The sequence below is a fragment of the Hyaena hyaena genome, unplaced genomic scaffold (assembly GCF_003009895.1).
Source record: "Hyaena hyaena isolate Hyena2069 unplaced genomic scaffold, ASM300989v1 scaffold_34, whole genome shotgun sequence".
In the NCBI taxonomy this organism is placed as follows: domain Eukaryota; kingdom Metazoa; phylum Chordata; class Mammalia; order Carnivora; family Hyaenidae; genus Hyaena; species Hyaena hyaena.
Window position 1 is genome coordinate 3,290,855 of NW_024080665.1, and position 23,399 is coordinate 3,314,253.

General features: G+C 54.2%; 1 protein-coding gene across 4 annotated transcripts in view; it reads left to right on the forward strand.

Annotated features, from left to right (window-relative positions):
- Window positions 1-6,928: 6,928 nt before the first annotated feature.
- The window catches only part of CAPN5 (calpain 5), a 53,886-nt gene continuing 37,415 nt past the window's right edge, over window positions 6,929-23,399 (forward strand). For 2 of the 4 annotated variants that reach the window (XM_039228751.1, XM_039228755.1), the window contains exon 1: window positions 7,787-7,880. The gene's annotated coding sequence lies outside the window, so the exon portion shown is untranslated. Of the gene's footprint in view, window positions 6,997-7,786; window positions 7,881-13,706; window positions 13,790-23,399 lie in introns of those variants that run through there. The other 2 variants (XM_039228754.1, XM_039228753.1) reach the window with 2 other exon arrangements.

Here is a 23,399-nt window from a genome sequence, read left to right on the forward strand (position 1 = left end):
CCCCGGGGCGCCCACCCGGAGGCTGCCAGGGGCAACTGCCAATCTCTCAGCGTTCAATCAAATTATAACGATTTTTAGAGATGGCCCTTCTCCACGCTGGGAATTTACAGGATTATTCTGTAGTGTTGGCAACTCTCTTCTTCCCTCCTGTCTAGACTCAGCCTGGCCTTTGAGTTAATGAACAGGCTCATTAACATAATATTCCTGGTAGAAGAGCAGTCTTTCCGGAAGGTTCATCCTGATGCTCCCGAGAACCCAGAAATGACATTAGTCTGTAAAATGATCCTCTATTCTTTACTCGTGCTCTCAAGAGTTTGAAGCAATAGGGTAGGAGATTGGATTTGTATTTCAGAAGGTTCATTTGGTTGCAGGTGAAGCGATCTGAGGGGCAGGAGGGGCTGAGGAGAGTGAGGGCTTGGCGCTGTGGAGCGCCAGGAGGCGGCGTGGGAGGGGGCGTGCTTGTCGGGCAGAGAGGAAGGCTGCTCAGGGTCTGACCCAAGGGCTTGGCGGGGAGGGTCACAGTTCTCATGGGGGTGCTCTGGGCTTTTTGGGAAACAGTCTGGCAGTTCCTCAAAAAATGTCACACGGTGTTACTCCATGACCCAATGATTTCACTCCTAGGTATACACGCCGAAGAATTGAAAACATGGGTCCATACAAATCCTCATATGGGAATGTCCACAGCAGCATTGTCATGAATAGCCCCAAAGTGGGAAAATACCGAAGGTCCAGCAACAGCTGAATGGATGAGCAAAACGAGGTATATACACACGGGGGATATTACCCACCACAGAAAGGAGTGGGTGTGCTGATCCACGCCACAACGCGGATGCACCTTGCAAACATTTGAAAGCAGCCCAATCATCACATATTGTATGATTCTATTTATATGAAGTGTTCAGAACAGCAAATCCACAGAGACAGAAAGTAGATTAGGGGTCGCCAGGCGTCGAGGGGAGGGAGGCATGGACAGTGACCGCTAACGGCATGATGTGAATGGTCTGGAACGAGCTAATGGCGAAGGCTGCACAATTTTGCAAACAGTCGAAGACCCACTGTATTTCACACTTCAAAAGGGTGAATGGTATGGGATGTAAATTACATCTCAGTCATACACATTTAAAAAGATACACTTGGAGATGGAGCACTCTCTCCACGCCCCTGCTCTCCCATTCCCACTCCTTACTCTCTGCACGTCTCTCCACCTGCCCCCGAGGAAGCAGCCTCCTCCAAAGACTCACCTGTCCTCTCTATATTTCCTTTGCCCGGATGAGCACATACCTGTGTGTGCTCTTACATTCTCTTCTTTCTGACGTGAAGAGCAGCATATGATCTTGACGCTCTTTTGGCCTTTGCTTTTTGTTCTTTTCACTTAATAGTATATCTGGAATTGATGCCACATCAATTCAGAGATCTTCCTCCTTTTATTTTATTTTATTTTATTTTACTTTATTTTATTTTATTTTATTTTGTTTTGTTTTGTTTTGTCTTTACAGCTGCAAAGTTCTTTGTATAGCTCGGCTATAATTTATTCAACTAGTCTCCCATGTATGATAGATTGTTTCTAAGATTTTGCAATGAAAAATTATGCTTCAGTGAAAAACCTTTTGCCCATGTATTTTCACACTGCTGGAGGTCTATCTTCGAGGCAGGTTCATAGAAGTGGAATTGCCAGGGGAAAGTGTAAGCACATATTTAATTCTGTCAGGTATTGCCAAATTTCTTTCCAGAGGGTGGCGTCAATTTGCATTCCAACCAGCTATGTTCTCAAGTGTATTCGAATGCCCATTTCCCCACAGCCTCGCCGACAGAATGTGTTGTGGTGTTTTTCATTTTTTGTTAGTCTGATAGGTGAGAAATGGTATCTTTCTCAGAGTTGTTTTAATTTGCCTTCTGCTAATTTTCAGTGTCCTTGCACATTTCCCCCCATATGTTTGAGGGCCATTTTTTATATCTTTTTTGATGAATGTGTGTCATGCCCTTCCCCTCATTTTACCGTTGGACTTGTAGGTTTTGTCCCTCAGTTTTTAAGAGTTACTTATGTATTAGGGAGATCTACCCTTTGTTTGTGGCATCATGTTGTGAATATTTTCTTCTAGGATGTCATTTGTCTGTGGACTTAGTTTATGGTGATTTGTGTCAGGCAAAGGTGTTTTGTTTTGTTTTGTTTTGTTTTTTGATTTCCATGTAGTCAAATTTATCCATCTTTTCTTTTGTGGCCTCTGGGATTGGGATCCTCATCAGAGAGCTTTTCCCCACATGACACTTCAAAAGGAAGTCACCATGTTTCCTTCTATCTAGTCCTTGTCTGGTTTCAGCTTTAGAGCCCTAAAGCCGTGTGGAAGTTTCTTCTTTTATTGGGTGGAACATATGGATCTATTTTTTTTCCTCCTTTTTCCAAGTAGCTACCCAGTATCATTTATGACCAAGTCCATCTTTAGTATGTAACAAAGGTGAGTCTCAAATCACTGGGATAGTGATTTATTTGGGCCTATTTCTAAATTTTTTAGTCTACTGCAATTTATCTATTCATGCACCAGTGCCACCCTTTTCTAATTACAGTGCTTTTGTTCATTTAATGTCTGGTACACATTTTTCTCAAGTAGGTTCTGCACCCAGTGCGGGGCTGGACTCATGACCCTGAGATCAGGAGCCACATGCTCTACTGACTGAGCCAGTCAGGCGCCAACATTTTTAATGTCTAGAGAAACCCTTATGGTTTTTCTTTTCCAGTGTTTTCTTGCCTATTCTTGCGTGTTTCTTTCTCATATGCCCTTTGGCATCAACTCGTCTGTCTTCATAAAATAGCTTGCCGTTATTTTTAATGGGATTGCATTGAAATTGCAAATTAATATAGGAGAACTAACATCTTTGTAATGTTGACTCATCTCTCAGAGGGTGTCTTTTCAACTGTTCTTCTTTAGTGCTTTTCAAGAATGTTTCAGTGTTTCCTCATACAGGTCTTAGACATTTCTAATTAAATTTGCTCCTAAGCAGTTAATTTTTGTTGTTGTTGTCCCAAATAGAGTTTTCTCTACCCTTAGGACCTCTGTTAATTGTTTGTATACATAAAAGCTATTGAATTTTATATTTTAGCTTTACATCCTGCTACTTTACTGAGCTCTTTTACTGTTTGAATCTGTTTTGTCATTGCTTCTCTGTGGCTTTCCAGGGAATTTTATTTCTTCTTTACTTATTGTCAGGCCGCCAATGGAATTATCTTGTCTAATTGCATTAGCCCAACACCTCTAGTACAATGTGGGATAGTGGTGGAGCAAGGGGCCATTCTTGCCTGGTTCCTGATCCCCAGGGAAGTGTTTTCAGTGTTTCTTTGATTACATAAGATGCTGGCTTTAAAACCACATTTTATCATTTGAAGACGTATCCCTCACTTCCTATTTCACTATTTTTGTCATGAATGGGTGTCGAATCCTGTTAAAGCCTTTCTTGATGTCTATAGAGATTATATGGTTTTTCTCTTAGATTCATTAATATCGCACATGCTTATTATGGGTTCACTTGTGTCCCCCAAAAGATACTGAAGTCTAACCCCCAGTACCTCAGAATGTAATCTTCCTTGGAAATAAGGTCTTTAAAAAGGTGAGCAAGAAATGAGGTCACTAGGGTGGACCCTAATCCAACATGACTGGTGTCTTCATAAAAAGGGGACATTTGGACATAGAGATAGAGACACACAAAGGGAGAACACATGTGAACATGAAAATATAGATCAGGGTGTTGTGTCTACACAAGAATCGTCTACACAGTGATTCCCAGCAAACCACCAGAAGCTAGGAGGAAGGCATGGAACAGATTCTCCTTCACAGCCCTCAGAAGGTCCCAACCCTGATGGCATGTGATCTTGGACTTCTAGACTCCAGATCTGTGAGACAATACATTTCTGTTGTTTAAGTGGCCTAGTTGTAGTACTTTGTTATGGTAGCCCTAGCAAACTAATGCAATTAATGGATTCTCTAATATTAAACCAACCTTGCATTCCTGGAATACATCCCACTTGGCTCTGGCTGGTTCTTCGTAATATCCAGGATATTTCAGAGAAGCACGGAATTAAGAGCAACTCAAAGGTGATCTTGTCCTCTGCATTGCCATTTTCCATGTGTCTGCTGGAAGTCCAGTGTGACTGTCCCGTCTCCTACGTCTCGGGAGAATCCCGTTAACAATCACTTTCAGCCTGAAAGTTCTGTGTCTGACTCAACTCCTCTCCCTACAATCCTGACCCCATGGCTAGATGGGAGTAGGGGAACTGGTTGACTCAGTTATTTGAATATTTCCCCCTGAGACACCAGCCACTCCCCCCACCCCATGCTGAGAGGCTTCCTTTAGGGTTCTCAGACAATAGGTAGCCAATTAGATGTGCTGAGGTTTTTGAAAGAAATTATTATTGTATGAATTTCACTTGGGAGACCTGATTACACACAGGAACAGTCAAGATAAGGGAGTTCTGCCCCACTTCTGGTGAAGTGAGGGGCGTGGAGGCCTGCAGAACCATGGAGGGGGAAGAGGGTCAGCTTTGGGTGACAAAAGACTCTCCCAAGAGGAGTTGAAAGGGCTGCCTGGTGAGGGAATGAGATCCCAGTTGCAGGGGGATGCAAGCAGAAATTGGATAGTCAGTCAAGGAGCCCACAGAGGTGACTTTTCCCTGGGGGAGAAAAGAGGAAGAGGAGGAGAAGGAGGAGAATGAGAAGGTGAAGGAGAAGGGGGGGGACAAGAGTGGAGTCAGACAGGGTAGGGGTGGGTCCCAGATCACTGGGGCATGCCTCTGAGGCTCAGTTCTGTCATCTGCACGATGGGCCTCATGGGGGCTTCTGCAGAGGACAGCTGTGAGAATGAAGTGGGACAAGCACCTACACAGCAGGCCTCATGATGGCACCATTCAGTGACTCAGTTCATGAAAACTGAGCACCAGCAGGGCATCGCTAGAGCCCCACCCCTTCCTCAAGCCTGTTGGGAGATCACGTTCTTCCGGGCTTGTCTGCAGACCATACACGGCTCTCCCCTCAGCAAGAGCAGGGCCAGTGCCTCCGGCCACACCCCCAGCCAGGATGGGTGCCCTGGACAGGTCACTATCTCTCTCTCTCAGCTTCTTTCCTCATCTGTCCGAGAAGATGGGAACCGCCAGGGACGGGCTCTGAGTGGGCCCTTCAGTTCTGACATTCTGGAATGCCTGGCCTTCTGACTAGCCCTGTGTACTTGTCTCTGCTTCTCAGGACCCAGCACCTGCACAAAAAGAGACGGTGGGACTAGATGAAGTGTGCTGAGCACTGACTCTGAGCCAGGGGCTGCTTCTAGGGCCTTTACAGGGATGGCCCATTTAACTCCCTCAACCCCATGACGTGAAGGCTACTGTACTGATTTTATAGGGAGGCGACTGTGTTGCAGGATTTTTTTTACCACAATACCCAGGATTGGATTCGTCGCCTCGCCGCTTTGAAGAACAAAGAGGTGGGCATGAAATGAGCAGCAGACAAAAGTTTATTAGAGGATAAGATTAGAAAGTTAGAATAGTAGGAAAGCTCTCTTTACAGAGAAGGGACACTCGAAAGGGAATGTCCACCACAAAGGCAAGGGTCCTTGTTTTATAAGGTTTTGGTGAGCCCTCCCCTCCCCTCCCCTTCTTCCTTGTTCCTTCCCAGGTCCCACCCTTATTGGCTGGACAGCTCCAGGTGCTGGGTGGTCCATTCCTGAGTGGCTCGTTTCCATTGTACGATGGGTGGCCTAGGGCCATACCTAGGTCTTTCCTCAAATTCCTGAGGGAAACTTGAGGAGGGTAGACGGGGTCTGTTACCCTCTTGAGAGGAACCTTAAGCCTGAGGGGGTTTGCTGTGGTCAGACACTCCCAGCATTGCTCCAAAATGTGTTTTTCCACATCCGGGCACCTCAGGTCCTATCCTTTCCCTCTCTGCCTATTTTATACTATCACTTCCTATCATAACCGGAACACAGAGAGGTTAGGTGGCTGACCCAAGGTCACACCACCAATACGAATGCAGGCAGTGAGTCCGAAGTTCACGCTTGCAATCCTCACCCGACACCCTTCCTGTGTTGCAACGCTCTGAAAACCAGAGCGGCATCTTCTAGGCCCCACTCTTCTGCAGGCTGAGGCAAAGAGCTTCTCACACATGACCCCAGCGCCCACCTTTGAACATGGGGGAGTCCCCCAGCCCAGAGGCAATACTACCCAACACCCTACATGACGGGGCCTTACTGGGCCGCCGCAACTTGCCTATACCGGATCATCTCATATTTCCCCTAGAAGTCGGTTTACAGACAGAAAAAGGGATAGAGGAGTCGCTCAGGTCACACAGCCAATGACGGGCAGAGTGAGGACTGGACCAGACCTGCCAGGCTCCACCAAGTATTACCGTCTCCCCCGGAATGAGGCTCAGCCTCACGAGGAGGCCAGGGGAAGGCCGAGACTCCACCACTAACTCCGAGAGGCCTCGGGGATTTAGGGCCAGAAGAGAAGCACAAACAGCTGGTGGGAAAGCGGAAGAAGGGGGTGGGGCTTCCTAGTGGAGAGGTGGGGGCGGGGCTTGGTGATGGAGGCAACGGCTTCAGAGGCTTGATACCCAGCACTTGCCTCCTGGAGGAAGGAAGAGTTTTCCAGATAGCAGCAGAGCCGCATAAAGGGCCTGAGGGTCGCCGGGGAACCGTTGGCCTGGGCCGGCCTCGGGAGGAGCACTGACAGCCTCCCCAGGGCACGGGCCCAGCAACGGGCTATGATTGGGGGAGCCCGGCCCTGGGGCAATTTTGGAACATTGTTCTGTGGGCAGCCGCTCAGGGTTGCATATTTGAAAGTCTTCCTTGGCTGATAGGGACTAGAGGGGGGGGGGGGGGGGGGGGGGGGGGGCTGGAGCTACATCCTGGGGAGAAAGAAACATCTGGGAGGTCTGGGACGAAGAGTGTGAGGCGGTGGCCGAGTAGTCTGGGTGCCTGAGAAGTTAATGAGATCATTAAACGAGACGGAGAATCCCGGTGAGTGGGAGGAGTTTCTGTATCTGCAAAGTGGGCTAGCGTAGGCCTCGGATGAACAGATCAGAGAGGCACGTTTCCCAGAAGCCCTGAGCCCCCACTGTGTGCCAGGGTTGGTCATTCACAAACCTTCTCAACCTTATTCCAGAAACCTGCAGCTCCTGAAGCGGTCCTATGACCCACGCGTCAGTGCCCAATACGGGTCTGGGGCCAGCTTTCCCCATCTAAGGGCCTTCCTCGTGTGTGCCTTTCTGGGCTCTAGAGCCCCTCCCCCACCCCCACCCCCGCCCATCCCGAACCTTGGAGATGGGGAAGAGATGGGCGCTCGCCTCCCTCAAGCCCCGCTTTTCCCAGCCCCCCTGTCTGGGCCTTGCGCGGCTCTCTACACAAGATGCATGCCCGAAGCGCAGCCGGCCTGCAAGCCCTGTGCGGGGCCGGCACAGAACCTTCGAGTTCGGCCCTGGGGCGCTCCCGGAGATACTCCACGGCGGAAAGAGAGAGGTGGGCAGGGAAGGAGGAAGAGCGGGCGCCTGACCGAGCCGGGAGAGGTCGGGCCAAGCTCTGCGGCCACCAAGTCGCCCTCCTCCGGGGGAGAGGGAACCCGCAGGCCACCTCCCAGCCCGTTCGCCCCGAGGCACGGCGCCAGTTCGCCTGCGCAGCGATCCTGGCCCGCCCGCCCCGCTGGAGACCACGCCTCTGTCCCCAAATGGGCGGAGGCCGCGGGGCGGGGCGGGCCGCAGCCTAGGAGGGAGTCGGAGCTCGAGCCCCCGCCCCAGACCGGCCCCAGCCGGATCCCCGGCCCGAGCCCGAGGCGGGTGCAGCCTGGGTTCCCGCGGCCGCGCAGTGCCCTGCATCTGTGGCCGGCCCGAGCCGCGGCGACGCGGCAGGTAGGAGGCGCTGCGTAGAGGGAGGCGTGTGCGAGCGCGCGTGTTCGTGTGTGTTTCAGAGGTGTGTGTGTGTGTGTGTGTGTGTGTGCGTGCGTGCGTGCGGCGCGGGCAGGTGCGTGCCCTGTGAGCACGAATAGGTGTGCCGGTGCGCATCTGCAGGCGGGGGAGGAAGGAGGGGAGCGCGGGCCTTGAGGGTCGGGGCGGGGGTGGGGGGGCTTCGAGAATCCGCCCCCCGGGCTACTGCCCACCCCCATCCCCACCCCGCGGCTTGGCGCCTCTTCCACCTCCCCCTGGGTGGGTGTTCCGGAGCCAGGGTCTTAGTACCGACGCGGTGAGATTTAACACCCCCTCCCCCGGGCTTGACTGTCTCTTCTCATCTTCCTCACCATTCCTCTTTCCTGTTCTCCTCCCAGTCCTCCTCCATCCATTCAGTTAACACAAGCCCACCTGGATGTCCCCCTCAACCCTGGCCCTTGGAGGCTTGGGAAGGGGGCAGGGCCAAGACCGAGTCCCCTCCTGACCCTCCCTGGTTGGACCGGGGCCTTTTCCAGGGCTATTAGGCTCGGGTGTGTCAGACTGGCCTGGGGGCATGGGGAGATCTGGGAGAGAATGGATCTTGGGCTTCTCTGATCCTGCCAGCTCCCCTCAGAGTTGGGCACCTGGGGAAACCCGCCTGGGGTCCAGAGGTGAAGTAGGACAGAAGATCAGTAACAGGAGCCAGGTCTGTCCAGGTTTCATTTCATGCGGAGGGAATCTGCCCCCGCCCTCACAGGGATGAGGAGGGTAGAGCAGAGGATGAAGTGAGCTACCTTGTCCCTCAGGGCTGCTGAGACAAAATTCAAACCCAGATCAGCCTGGCTCACAGGTCAGAATCTTCCTGTACCAGCTTTGGAGAGTATAGTGCCGAGGCCACCCATTCCAGGGGGAAATCTAGGTGACTTCCTGGAAGAAAGGGGTTTGAGGGTAGGGGTCAGCCAGCTCTGAGTGTGAGGCCTCCTGAGGGAACCGCCATGTTCAGCTGCAAGGATTGAGACCTCGCAGAGTCTTTGGGCCTGGTCCTTGCTCCAGTCCCCAGAGTCCTGGGGTAGGGGTGGGGAGGCCTGGCTGCTCTGCCCGGCTGAGGGACTGGGCAGGGCAGGGTGGACCCAGCTGCAGCTGCTTTAGGCCAGTCCAGGGCTGGGTGCCAGGACATTGAGGTGGGGCCAGTGCCCTGATGAGCTTCCCTTCTGACTGGCGAGGCATATGGGTTAACAGATAAGCCCCTGTGAGTGCTTGCCCAGTGCCGGAGTCCAGGGGCAGGGAGCTGCCTGGGCCTGGGGGAGAGTTCGCTGCAGATGCTTCACTGCTGCTGTGGCTCAGGATGCACAATTTAGGAAGCAGAAGAGAAAGGGCAGGGCATTGCAGGCCCAGGGGAAAGTCTTGGAGGTGTGAAACTGTACACTAGCCCCGTGGGGAAGGGCCTTAAATGGTCAGCTGTGCCTCTGAGAACCAGAACGGCCATCCATCTTTAGTTCTGTGTTGAGTGGGTTACTACAGAGGCGGGTGAGGAGGAGGCCCCAGCAGGAAGAGGCCCTCTCCCCTCTCCTCTGCCTCTCCTCTGCCCAGCCCCCGCCCAGGGCTAGGTTTGGCCCGGGGAGGGGGTGGGGATCTGATCAGAGATTCCCAGAGCTGGGGTAGTGTGAGTGGCAGATTGTTGGGGGGGGCGTTGGAGGGGGGTGCACAGGGCCCTAGGGCAGAGGGAGGGTGGTTCTGGGATCCCTTTTTGAGATGGGGCCACCACCGGGGGAAGTCAAAGATGGGAGGCCTGTGGGCTTTTGGGGACAACATCCAGGACCCTGCCCCCAGGCCTTCTGGCTGCTTCTGCCTTCTCCACAGGCTCTCAGGACAGCCCTGAAGCCCTGGTCCCTGAACAGGAAGATGGGCTTGGAGCCCACTGAGGGCCCAGGGAAGCCTCTCTGTACCTCTTCTCCTGCCTGCAGGGCCTGTCCTTGTGTCCAGGCTTCTTCTCTGCCCTTGCCTGTGCCCAGTGTGAATGCCGCTTCATGACAGGGATTCGGGGAATGATGATGAAGGTAGAGCATGTTGCTAAAAGTGCTTTACTAAGTACCTGACGTCAGATAGCCACTATAATTAATAGTACAGTCAGTCCTCGAGCAACACAGGTTCAAAGTGCATGGCTTTCCTCGTACGTGGATTTCTTAACAGTACTGTAAACGGATTTTCTCTTCCTTAGGATTTTCTTAACGTTTCCTTTTCTCCAGCTTCGTGTATTGAAATGCAATGTCTAATACACACAGCGAACGAAGTGTGTGTTAACTGTTTATGTTATCGGTAAGGCTTCTGGTTAATGATAGGCTATTAGCAGTGAAGTTTGGGGGAGTCAAAAATTATATGTGGATTTTTGACTGGGGGGGGTCGGCACCCCTAACCCCCGCTTCAACCCCCACTGTTGTTCAAGGTCAACTGTAATTAATAGTTGGTATCGCCTAGTCCCTTCCCTGGGGGAGACAGCCCACAGCATGGAGGGAAGGGTTTCCCCCCATCGAAGTGGAAGCCCCTGCTCTCACTCTGCACCGGTGTGGAGAGCGAGGCTCAGAAGCCTCGAGTCGGTGGTCTTGCTGCCTGCCTGCTCAGCCAAGGCCCTGGGCGTCTCGAAGTCTGCTGTCCCCTAAAGGTCATATGAAAAGCTCAGCAGCAGGCCCTAGGCTGCCGCAGCTGCAGGGGGCTGGTCTGCACCCCTCAGAGTTAGGGACCTGGGGAGAACCGCCAGCCGCTTTGGGGCCTGTGCAGACAAAGGAGGGGATCTGTCCACAGCCAGTCTTCTTTTTACCTCCCTTCCCTACCCCCTGTCCTCAGGTTCTGAGTGCCATTGGAGCTGCTTCACCCCTGAGCACCCCCCCATCCCCAACCCTCTCCTGCCCCTTCATGCCTTTCCCTTGCTACTCAGAGCACGTCTTGGCTGGCCGTGGGCCCCCACGCCTCGCCTTCAAGACGCACCCCGGTTTGCTGGCTTCTCCCGGAGTTGATGGTGACGCCCTGGGACCACATTTTGGTTTGGCCAGGCTGCCCACTTCCCTTGGCCTCAGGCCCTGCTTTTCCCAGCTCACTCAAGACAAAATGGGCTAAGTCCCTTTGGGATTTTAATCCGGGATGTTGTAGGAAGTCGGCTCTCGGGCTGGGACACAGGCAGCTCATGGAATGTGAGCTTTTGCTTGCTGGCCTGGCCTGAATTACTGCTTCCCATTCTGCTTATTCAGAGATGTGTGTGTGGGGCCCCAGCTCAAGGATCTCGAGGTCTGAGGGTGCCCGTGGCTGAGGCTGTGGTGGCCTGTGGGTGGGGGACTGTGGTTTACTGACGGCTACGGGGGGGGGGGGCACACACGTGGCCTTGTGGGAGAAGGGGCTAGCGGCCGTGGCAGACAAAGCCATCCATTGGTACTCAGCTCACCATCAGTCATGGAGTGTGCCCAGGGGATGGCCACAGGACCTAGTGCTCTGTGGGACAGACGGCAGAGAGCCTGATGGCCTGGCCCTGCCCCTGTGCCACCTATGCTGTATAACTTGCGCCGGTCAGGTGCGGTGGGCCCCGCGTGGTTTGTTACTGCTAACTAAGACACGGAAGTTTGGGGTGACTTTGTTTTCCATCGAAGCAGTTCGGGATGACCATCGCTATCTTGTCCACTCGCTCCCTTGAGCAGCAGAGAGGCGTGAGGCCATGTACATGCCTGCCCACCAGCTTCCTCGGGGACAGTGTCTGTTTTCTCTTGCTGTGCTAACAGATCAGTGCAAATGTAATGGCTTAAAATAACACCAGTGTCTTCTCTTCCGTTTGTGGAGGCCGGAAGTCTGAAATGAGTCGGGGGGGGGGGGGACCAGAATGCCACTGGCAGGGTCCGTTCCCTCTGGAGGCTCCTGGGGAGAATCTGCTCCTTGTCTCCTCGAGCATCTCGTGGCTGCTGGCCTTCCTGGGACCTCATGAGCCCATCTCTCTCCTCCCCTTGTCCCACTGCCTTGTCCCCCTCCTGCCTTCCTGTGGCGAGGACACCTGTGATGACGTTTAGGGCCCAGCTAGATAATCCAGGATAATCTCCACAACCCGAGATCCTTAACCACATCTGCAAAAATCTCTTTGGCCACATAAGGTAACATCATCAGGTTCCAGGGAGTAGGACACTGATATTTGGGGGGGGGGGGGCGCATTCTTCAGCCTGCCGCAGGGACCAATTGCAGTGGCGTTGCAGGCCATTCTGAGATCCCTCCCTCCTGAGCACCCATGGACTCTGGCTTCCACCTAGTGCTCATCTTCATCTTCGTCTCCCCCGCCCCTCCCTCTGCAGCCCAGGAGCTTTTGTGGGCAGCGCCTGGGGCTGCTGCATCTCTGGCCCTGGAGCACAGCCTGAGCCCGTGGTAGCCAGAGCTCTGGGATATTTGGAAGAGGGGGGTGTGCTGGCATGTCCCCGTGGGCTGTCTTGGTGACCAGACCCTGGCCTGCGCCTGAAGGTACATCAGGCCTTTCAGAGTGGCGCACAGCTCATTGCAGTCATTCCGTCAACAAATCCAGGGCTGTGCAGGGTCCCTCGATCCCCACCACCACCCTAGGAGGGCTGGGGCCTGGTAGGAGCCCCCTTTTGCAGATGAGTATAGTAAGGCTGGTGAGGCTGGGTCCTGCCTGGAGCAGAGGTGTGTTGGGGGAGCTGGGCCAGTTGGGCCGGTAGAGCCGACCCTCATTTTACAGATGAGATAGAACTCCGAGGCACGAAGGAGGTAACTGTCTCCCCATCTGAAGATGTGGATGTGGACGGGACATTCTGAGGCCCTACCACGTGACGTGGTGCGGAGCAGTACACAGACCCCGCAGCTGCTGCCAGCACACCCCTGCCCAGAGGTGAGGCTGTCATCCACCTCTGCCTCCAGCGAGAACCCCAGCCAGAGAGCCCCTGCCCTGCACGCTGTACACCCTGCCTTGGGGAGAGTCTCCCTTTCAACCCCACAGCCAATGCCGGGCCACACGAGGCCCTGCTTCTCAGGGTCTGCTTCTGTAGTCTGGTCTGTCTGCCTACGTCCTGACTTTCTTTCCATCCCAGCTTTCTGTGAGCCATCGGGCACTCAGCTCAGATGCTGGCACCCTCCCGAGGCCTCAGCCTGGCTTCTAGGACCCTCATTCCCCGGCTGTGACGATGTTTCTGTGCTGGCGCCTTCTTTCTTCTTCCTCTCCCTTGCGGCTTGATTTTCAGCCCTGCCTAATAGTTTCTTCCTCCCAGAATGTTCGTCCTCCTCTTAACCATCCATTTCTATCTCTTGGAATCACAGCACCCCCCCCCTGGCAAGTTTGAGAGCCTGCTTAGTTAGCTGCCGCCTCCTCCACGAGCATGTCATGCCCTTTCTGAATGAATCTGTGCCCCTTTCTGAGCAGGTCTCTCAGCCTGGTACTGGGGCTGTCTCTCCTCAAGCAGGTGGACCTCCCAGGTGGGGCCCTGCCTGACTCCTGTCTGCGTCCTTAGCCAGGCACAGGGCAGGTGTGGGGAAGGCTGGGGAGGGGATGTACGCTGAGCGGAACTCCCAGGGGCCGGTGAGTGGGCTGCTGACTTTGTCTGAGGGAGGGATGGAGGGCCAGGCTGAACACAGCTCTGCTGTGGCACAGGCCCCTGACTCAGTCCCCAGTGCATCTCTTCCCTCTCTGAGCCCTTGACCTCATCTGCCGTGAAAACAGCACAGCTCGTTTCTGAGGGTGTGCACGAGCTCGACCTGGGGCTCGAGTGTCAGTTTCTGTGTTTCCAGCTTGAGTCTTGGAGGCATGTGGTACCAGAAGCACAGACGGCCTGTTCAGGAAGCAGGAAAAGAGGCTGTCCTGGTGACAAGCCCAGCAGACTGGAAAAAGCGAGGAGTGTCCCCTTTCCCGCCATTCAACGGTGAGCTGTAGGCCAGCGAGGGTGGGGGCTTGCCCGGAGTCACACCGCACAGTGGAGGCCAGGCGGCTTCCGTGACCTGATGAGGCTCATTTTGTCCAGTTGTTTCCCTTGTGGGGAGTGAGCTGCAGCTCCAGATGCCGCCCGCACCCAAGTAGGAGAGAGAACGGCCCCTGGTGGGTGGCGCCGGCTGTACCTCCCCCTCCCCTAGCACCTTCTCAGCGGGTGGGATGTGCAGGGCTGGGAACTGCCAGGTGGGGTGGCCAGTGGCCCTGGGTTTCTCAGAATGCACGATTTTCAGTGCCCAAACCAGCTGCTCGCCCTGCTTGGAGCCCACCCTCTGCCCGGGGAAGTCCCCACCTCCAGGAGCGTGGCTCCTTCCCCTGTCCCAGCTTCCTCCTGTCCCCACCCGCCAAAGCCCGGGCTGGAACGCCCCTTTGGGGGTTCCTCTCCCAGGGGTGCCTGCATGCTGGGGTGTCCGGCCTCCTCACAACACCCTGTGGAGGGACCCAGGGCCCAGCGAGGAACAGCTAAGGGCCAGAGGCCACAAGGTAAACCAGCCCCAAAGCTGGCTCCTCCCTCCAGAGCACCGCTGGGGGTTCATCAGCGCCCCAGGACCGGAGACCGACCCCGTACCCCCGACAGGCCTGGCCCGGCTCTTCAGGCCCTCCACATTCTCCAAACACTGGGTGACTCCGTTGCGTTTCTGTGTTTGCAAAGATCGCCGCGGCCGGGTGGAGACTGGTTTGGACACAGAAACGATAAGGGGAAGGGAGTGGAGAAGAAAGACAGGATTTCCCAGCCCTGGTGCCAGGCTGCCTGGCGGTGGCTGGAGTGACTCACTGGGCCCGGCCCCCGGCCCTGCTGCTGGAGCCTGGAACGTGAGCTGGAGTGTGACCCGGTGGCCCGGCTCCCTTCCTCACGCGAGCCCCTCCTCCACCCCGCCACCCTTTCCTCAGTCTCCAGCACACGCCGGAGGCCCGAACAGTGATATGGCAGCTCAGGGAGGCGGTGGGGGAGAGGAGAACGGGGGTGCGCTGTGGGATAAAAGGGGATGCATATACTCGCAAAACAAACCGTAGGAACGGGCAGGCAGTCACAAACGCCGAGGCTCTCCCTTTCTAGGCTTCTCCCTGGCACCCGGCCTGCTGGGTCCTGGCTCAGGCCACAGCCCTCCCGGCCCGGGTCGCTGCCTCAGCCTCTTTCCTCAGCGTCTGCCCCCGAGTCTCACCCCTCCCTCCGCCCCTCCTTGGCTCCCCTGTGCCCTCAGTAAGAGCCCAAGACTGGCAGCCTGGCATTCCAGCTGCGCAGAGCTGGCCCTACCGGCTTTCCCCACTCTCTGCTCCACACCCCTGCCTTCCTCTGTCTGGAGTGCAACCTGCCTGCTCTCCCCATGCCTTCAAGCCCTGCTCTGGCTCCCTCTTGAAGGGACACCACAGTTTTTCCTGTCCCTATAAACCCACCTGAAACACGCCTTGCTCCTGGAAGCACTGGCTGCTGAGTCTCTGGCTTAGTTCATGGTATGTGTCATGGCTGACTGTCTGTCTGTCTGTACCCCTCCTCCCCTGGGACATCTTTGAGGCTCTGACCCTCTTTGTTAGCACAGGCCCAGCTGAATGGGTGTCAGCAAAGATCTGAATGTTGGCATTGTCTCTGTCCCCGAATTGGGAGACGCAGCTGTTCCGTCTGTGTTTGACCAAGTGATGAGGACGGGGGGCCTGTTGCCTAGAATGGGGTATAGTAGGAGGTCGAGGCAGGGAAGCGGGGGGATCGATGGGGGACTTTGGTTGCTGGGCTGTGGGTGTGGAGCATCGTTGGCTCCTTTGGGTGGCGCTGGGTGAAGCCCACTTGCTGGGCTCAGGCTGCAGGATGGGACACCCTTTGGGGCGTACGGGCGATCATGGCATACGTGGAGGCACCCACGGCAGGCCTTCCTGTGTTCCCTCTCTCACCCTCACAAGCGGCTGCTCACCAAGGAAGGTTGAGTCTCCCTCTCATGCAGCTCTAGAACTTTCCTCCCCTCCCTTTACATATGAATCTGTCATTTCAAGTCCTGTGGCCTGCCTTCTTATTTTACTGCTCTAGCCTTGCACTTTAAAAAAGTTTTTTAAATATTTATTTTTGAGAGAGAGACAGAGTGTGAGTGGGGGGGGGGCAGAGAGAGAGACACACACATAGAATCTGAAGCAGGCTCCAGCTCCGAGCTGTCAGCACAGAGCCTGACACAGGGCTCGAACCCATGAACTGTGAGGTCATGACCTGAGCCGAAGTCAGATGCTGAACCGACTGAACCACCCAGGCGCCCCAAGCTTTGTACTTTGCTAGTGCCTTCCCTGTGTGTCAGCCAGATGGGTCTCAGGTCCCTCACCTGCTCAGCACAGCTTTCTCACTTCTCCGTCCCATCAGAGAGAGCCCGGTGTCTGCTGGTGTTCCAGGACCGGTGAGCCTCACCTGGGACCTCTTCCACCCTCACTGCCACTCTGGGTAGGCACAGCTCCTTTCCCTGAGCACCTGCCCCCAGGGTCAAGAATGTCTCCTGGGATCCCAGGCTGGCACCCCCCCTTCTCAGAGAGGAAACCTTGCAAGTGTGTGTCCGGTTGGGTACCGGGGTACCATCCTCACCTTGGGAGAGCATTCCCAGTGGCAAAGCCACAGATGGAGGCGGAGGCCCGCAGAAGGTCACAGCCCGTGTGTCACAAGGTTGTCCCACCCGCCCTGGATGCCAGGCATGATGCTCCAGTGTGTAGTGTGTAGCCTGCCAGGGGCCCAGAACTGGCAGGATCGGGGTCACTAGATTCAACCAGCTACCAGCCCTTCTTCCTAGGGCCATTGCCCTGGCTCTTTTATTTAACATCCTATTAAAGCCTGACTGCCCTGCGGAACTGCATAAAGTTCAGGCGCACAGCCCAGTGACCACACCCACGCAGCCGCCACCCAGAGCAAGAAGCAGTATTATGAGAGATCCAGCAGGCACCTGGCAGTCACGGCCCCCCAAAGATAGCCACCATCGTGCCTCGAGGTCACCGGAGGTGGGTTATGCCTACTTTTCAATTTTACATGAACGGGATCATAGTGTTTCTTCTCTTGCTTAATGTTGTGCTTATGAGACCCGTCCGTGGAATCGCGCGCAGCAGTCATTTGTTCATTTTCATTGCTGGCAGCTGTTCCGTGGCGACACCGTGTTTATCCTCTCTTCTGTTGATGGACATGGGAATTTTTTCTGATTTTCAGCTGTAATGAACACTACAATGATAAACACTCTTGTACAGGCTTTTTGGTGGATAGGTGTTTGGGTTTCTCTGCAGGGGATACTTAGGAATAGAATTGCCGAATGATGCCTTTGTTCAGCTGTAATAGATACGGTAAAATGGTTTTGCAAAGTGGTTGTACCCATTCATACTTCCACCATCAGTGTCAAGAGCTGTACGCTTAGGTGTGTGTGTGTGTGGTGGTTTTTCCTGTAGCCATCCTGGTAGGGGTGTAGTGGTATTTCATTGTGGTTTTAATTTGCATTTCCTTGCCGACTAGTGAAGTCAAGGGCTTCTTCTTCTCATTTTATTGGCCATGTGGACATAATCTGTTTCTTTTTCTCTTCAAATTTTAAATTCTGGTTAGTTAACGTGTAGCGTAATACTGTTTTCAGGAGTAGGATTTTGTGATTCATCATTTAAATAGAACACCCAGGGCTCATGCCAACAAGTGCCCTCCTTAGTACCTCATCGTCCATGTAGCCCGTCCCCTACCCAACACGCTTCCGGCAACCCTCCATTGGTTCTCTATTGTAAAGAGTCTCTTATGGTTTGTTTCTCTCTCTCTTACCCCCTTTCCCTATGTTCATCTGTTTTGTTTCTTAAATTCCACATCTGAGTGAAATCACATGGTATTTGTCTTTGACTGACTTCATCACTCTTAGCATAACACACTCTTAGCATAATACACTCTAGCTCCATCCACGTCGTTGCAAATGGCAAGATTTCACTCCTTTTGGTGGATGAGTAATATTCCATTGTATATACACACCACATCTTCTTTATTCATCCATTAGTCAGTGGACATTTGGGCTCTTTCCATAATTTGGCTATTATTGATAACACTGCTATAAACATTGAGGTGCATGTGCCCCTTCGAATCTGTATTTTTGTACCCTATGAGTAAATAACCTAGTAGTGGAGTGAGTGAATCATAGGGTTGTTCTGTTTTTAACTTTTTGAGGAACCTCCACACTGTTCTCCAGAGTGGCTGCACCAGTTTGCATTCCCACCAATAGTGTAAGAGGCTTTCCCCTTCTCCACATCCTCACCAACATCTGTTGTTTCCTGAGTTGTTGATGTTAGCTATTCTGACAGGTGTGAGGTGGTATCTCATTGTAGTTTTGGTTTGTATCTTCCTGATGATGAGTTCCATGTGTCTATTAGCCATCTGGATGTCTTCTTTGGAAAAATGTCTATTTATGTCTTCTGCCCATTTCTTTTTTTTTTTTTTTTAATGTTTTATTTATTTCTGAGAGAGAGAGAGACAGTGTGAGCAGCGGGGGTTCAGAGAGAGAAGGAGATACAGAATCTGAAACAGGCTCCAGGCTCTGAGCTGTCAGCACAGAGCCCGATGCAGGGCTCGAACCCATGAACCGTGAGATCATGACCTGAGCCAAAGTCGGATGCTTAACCGACTGAGCCACCCAGGTGCCCCTCCTGCCCATTTCTTGAGAGCTTGTTTGGAGGTTCTAGCAGGGGAGTGCAGCTATTCGTATACCCTTGACCGAAGAACGGTCCTCCCCTATCGGGGAAGGTCGTCCTCTTCGACCGAGCGCGCAGCTTCGAGAGGGACGCACATGGAGCGGTGAGGGAGGAAGGGGACACCCGCCTAACCAGCCAGATCAGCTGAATCAACCCTGGCGATCAATGGGGTGACAGATGTCACAGCCAGATCGCCCTCACATCCTGTCTGCCCATTTCTTAACTGGGTTATTTGATTTTTGGTTCTTGAGCTTGCTAAGCTCTTTATAGATTTTGGATACTAACTTTTTATCAGATATGTCATTTGCAGATATCTTCTCCCATCCCATAGGCTGCCTTTTAATTTTGTTGATTGATTCCTCCGCTTTGCTCTTTTTCTTCTGGTTTCTTCTAAAAGCTTTATTGTTTTCCCTTTTGGTTAGATTTGTAATCTGTGTGGAACTGTTTTTTTGTGTATCATTGGGGGTTAGGAGTCAAGATGAATCTTTTTCCATATGGTTAACTAGTCGACCCAGCACCATTCATTGAAAAGACCTCCCTTTTGCCAATGCACCATGGCATCACCTTTGTCATAAACCAGGGTCCTACTCTAGCCTTTTTCTGGGCTTTCTATTCTGTTCCACTGGTCTGCTTGTCTCCCTTGTGCCAATAGTACACTGTCTAAATTATTATTTAGCTTTGTGGTAGGTATTTAGGTCTTTTTTATTTAAATGTTTATTTATTTTGAGAGAGAGAGAGAGTGAGCAGGGAAGGGGCAGAGAGAGAGGGAGAGAGAGAATCCCAAGCAGGCTTCACACTGAACGTGGAGCCCACTGTGGGACTCGATCCCACAAACCATGAGATCATGACCTGAGCCAAAACCAAGAGCCAGAAGCTTAACTGACTGAGCCACCCAGGCGCCCCTGTGGTAGGACTTACTAACTGCTAATGTGAATCCTCCAGCATGCTCTTCTTCAAATGGCCGTGGCTGTTCATGCCCATCTATGTGCTGGTTTCTTTATCTCACCTCTTAGAAGAGAAGCCCAGGGCCCAGAGAGGTCAGGTGACTTGACCCCTGCCGCAGGGCTCTGGACCACTGTCCTGTTCCTTTCTCAGCTGCACTCTGCCCTCCAGGGCTCCGTGTACTGCTGAGGCTTCCCCTGTGAGCTTCATGGTTTTCTTTAAGTTAACTTCATTTTCCCTTAACATTTCTTAAAGGAAACTGTGTCTGCTGTAAATGGAAAGTCAGTAATGGGGCGCCTGGGTGGCCCAGTCAGTTAAGCATCTGACTGGGTTTCGCCCCAGGTCATGATCTCAGGATTGTGAGATTGAACCCTACGTCAGGCTGGGTGCAGAGCCTGCTTGCATTCTTTCTCTCTCTGCCCCTTCCCTGCTCGTGTGTGTGCACGTGCACTCTCTCACTCTCTTTCTCAAAATCAATGAACTTAAAAGAAAAAAAAAGGAAGTCAGTATTACTCTCCACATGTGCAAGGTAACTGGTACTTAAAAATAAAGTACAGACAACAGAAAAATCCATTCACTTTAGGCCAGATGCTGGTGCTCGGAGCCTGAGGCCTGATCCTCCTTCGTCAAGTATAGATGCGCAGGGGCCACGAGGGATGAAAGACACACTAGACTAAATCGGGTTCTCCTTCAGAGAGAGTCCTTGAAGAGAACAGGATGGGGAACAGCTTTCTTGCTGATGTCTTTCCTGCCACATCAGAGTTACCCCCTAAAGTGATCACAGTGTTAATCGGGACCCTTTGGGAAGCCCTGGTGTGATAAGGATCTAGAAGCTTGGAATCCAGCTAATGGGCCGCAGATTTTAGACACGTTCCTCGATGTTCTCATCTATAAAATGGGACCACAACTCTCTCTCCGGTTCCTCCCTGGAGGTGGCGGCCGCAGCATCCAGGGAAGGCTCACTGGTGTCAGCTTCCTCCCGCAGCTGGCTCAGTGTGACCTCAGATGAGCCCTTACTTACTCCACCCTGTGCACAGCGGGCCCATGCGCGCCCCCATGGAGGCCCAGGAAACAACAGCAGGCTGGGCCACAGCTGCCTGGAAGTGGCTACACCCCATTTCCAGGGTGAGGACAGAGAGCCTTGCAGGGCAGGCCCAGGGGACATGACCCTTTCTTTCCCTGTCACCTGAGAAGCTGGAACCAAGTAGGGCTGATAGCAGCTCAGAGATGTTAACATCTTGTCTAAGGCTGCAGAGTGTAAGTGGTGCAGTCAGGACTCGAGCTCAAGTCCGACCAACCTGCCAGAAACGTGGTTCCTCTGGGCTCCCTGGTGTGCACTCAGGCCCTCCTCTGGACCAGGTCAGCACCCTGTCCTCAAGCGGCAGAGCCCCCCACTGTGCGAGTCTGGGCGTGAATCACCCTGCACTGCCTGCCACTGAGACTTGACATCCCTCAGGAGCATGTGCGGCCCCGTGCGGTGGTATCTCCTTTGATCCTCGCAGAGACCCTGGCACCTTAATGCTTCCTTCCAGATAAGGACCACGCAGACCAGAGAAGTGATGCGGCCCCTTCAGAGTCGCATAGCATAGGACATTGGGGAACTAGAGCCAGCTCTCCGCTGAGAGCTGGAGACTGGAGATGGGCTGTGGAGAAGGGAGTGCCTGGGTGGGGTGCGGCTGTGACGTGCCTGGGACGGCAGGGGTGTGGGCGCTGCAGTGGGAGTCAGAGGGGACGAGAGGGAGAGGCCTGGTCCAGTGGGAAGGGCAGGCCCCTGCCTTCAGGACCTGAGAGCCAGTGCGGCTCCAACACCGAAAGCTGACCTTCTCTGATAGTCCCTTCCCCTCTTGAGCCTGGTTTTCCCATCCGTGAAGGGATTCCTACATCCCCCGGGTTGGCGTTCAGTACAGATGTACTGAGTCCCCATCCCAGTGCTGGACCCTGGGGTTACAGAGAGGAGCCGGACATGGGCCCTGCCCTGCAGAGGCGTAGGCTGCGCCGCGGAGATGGATGGCTCCTATGCACACGGAGTATGATGTAATGGGTGCTGTCACAGGGTTCCCCGGACTGGGGGGGGGGAGGGGACAGGCTGGCAGTGGCGGGGGGAGGTACTGGGGCTGAGCCTTGAGAGGTGACCAGTTCTCCAGGTATGCGCATGTGGGAGGAACAGCGTGTGTGCAGGCTCGGAGTAACTGCAGGGGGGCTCACAGCACTGAACTTGGCACGGAGAATGGTAGGGGTGGGGTGAGCTTGGCAGGGGCAGAGGGAAGAGGGCTGCTGAAGACAGCTGGGAAGCTCGGACTCCCCTGTCAGTGCCGGTTCACGCCCAGTGTAAAGACGTGCAGAAGCAGGATGTGCGGGGCTCCAAACTCAGGCCCAGAGATAGAGCCCCCAGATCCGGAAGCCGGCTTTCCTGACTTGGCTGATCCGTGGCCTTCAACAGTGGTATCTGCAGCTACAGGGAGAGGGGCAGATCTCTGAGGCTCTTGACTCCGTGACCCCATGGGGTATTGACCCAACGGGTGGAGTGGGAGGTGACCTTGGGGCACGAGGAAGGTGTGGGAGGACAGTCACCATGAGGTTCAACCTGTGCAAAGAAAGGCTGGGGCTGAAGAGCCTGGCTGGCTTAAGTAGGCGGGGCAGCCTTGCTGGCAGGGGTGAGGCTGAAGAGATGAGCCCGGGCAGACCTTCGGCCAGGCCTGGCCCCATCCTCCTGGCCTGGGCCCAGCCAGGCTTTCCTCTTTCTGCCCTCCCTGGGAGCAGAGCCTCCTGGGAGCGATGACCACTGTGTGGCCTGGAGGGCCACCAGCACCCTCATCCTCCGCTGACCTGACCACGCTGCCTCAGCCAGCTGGCTCCCCCTCCTCGGCCCCTCTGGGCTCTGAACTTGGAATTGCTAGAGCTGATTTCTGGGATCCTGCTTTCAGCTTCTTTGATCTAATTCTTGCAGCTCTAATTGCTTCCTGACCAGGCTCTGCTGTAAGCTGTGATGCTAATGACGCCCCTGAGTGGCTGCGTGCCAGAGCCCAGGGGCTGGCTCTCCAGCCTCCCCTCTTTCCCTGATGCCTCCTGAGTGTTCTGGGCCTTCCTGGAAGACAGCAGGGCCAGAGAGGTTAAGATGTTGGCCCGAGGTCACATGGCAGCAGAGCATATAGGGTCCTGTATGGATGTGAGGCAGAAGGTGAAGGGGCGTGCGTCCTGGTGGCCGGGGACCAGGAACCCTCCTTGCTCTCGCTGCCGTGCCTCCAGCTTCCGCACTCACCGCCCATCTCTCCTCCTGCCCTTCTGCGCTTCCCTTCACCATTGCATCCCTCATTCCCTTCCTGTGAACCTGGCGCCGCCAGGGTGTGTGGAGTCAGCCCTTTCTCCTGCACCGCAGGGTTACCAGGCCAAGGTGGAGGCACCAAAGGATGTGAGTTCAAGTCCAGACTCTGCCGTGGAATGTGGGCGAGCCCCCTTCCCTCACTGAGCCTCAGTTTTCTTTTCTGAAAAATGGACACAGTGAAAGACTTGCCCAGCACTGCTTGCCACTACTGAACACGAGCCTCTGGCCTGCTGGTGCCGGAGAGATGGTACTGAGGGGTGACTTGTCTCCTCCTCCTCCCAACCCCCTCTTTCTGGCCTGCTAAGTAAGTCTTCTCAGCAACACCATCTTCCGGTTATGAAAGCAACATCATTCCCATTGTGGAGCTGAGAAAATGGGCACTCAGAGAGGTTGAGTGACTTGTTCAAGGCCACACAGCAGTTGAGAGGCGCCTTTGGGACTGGCACCCACATCAGTCTTGTTTTCAAACATGTGTGTCCCTCAGCTGGGCTGGGAAGGCAGGGCCTGTGCCCCAGTGGGGTTGCCTTGTTGCCCTGGGCAGGCCCCAGGATGACTAGACAGGGAGTAGGGTGGAGGGGTGGTTGGGGGTGGGTGGCGGTGTGGCCGGTTGTGGAGC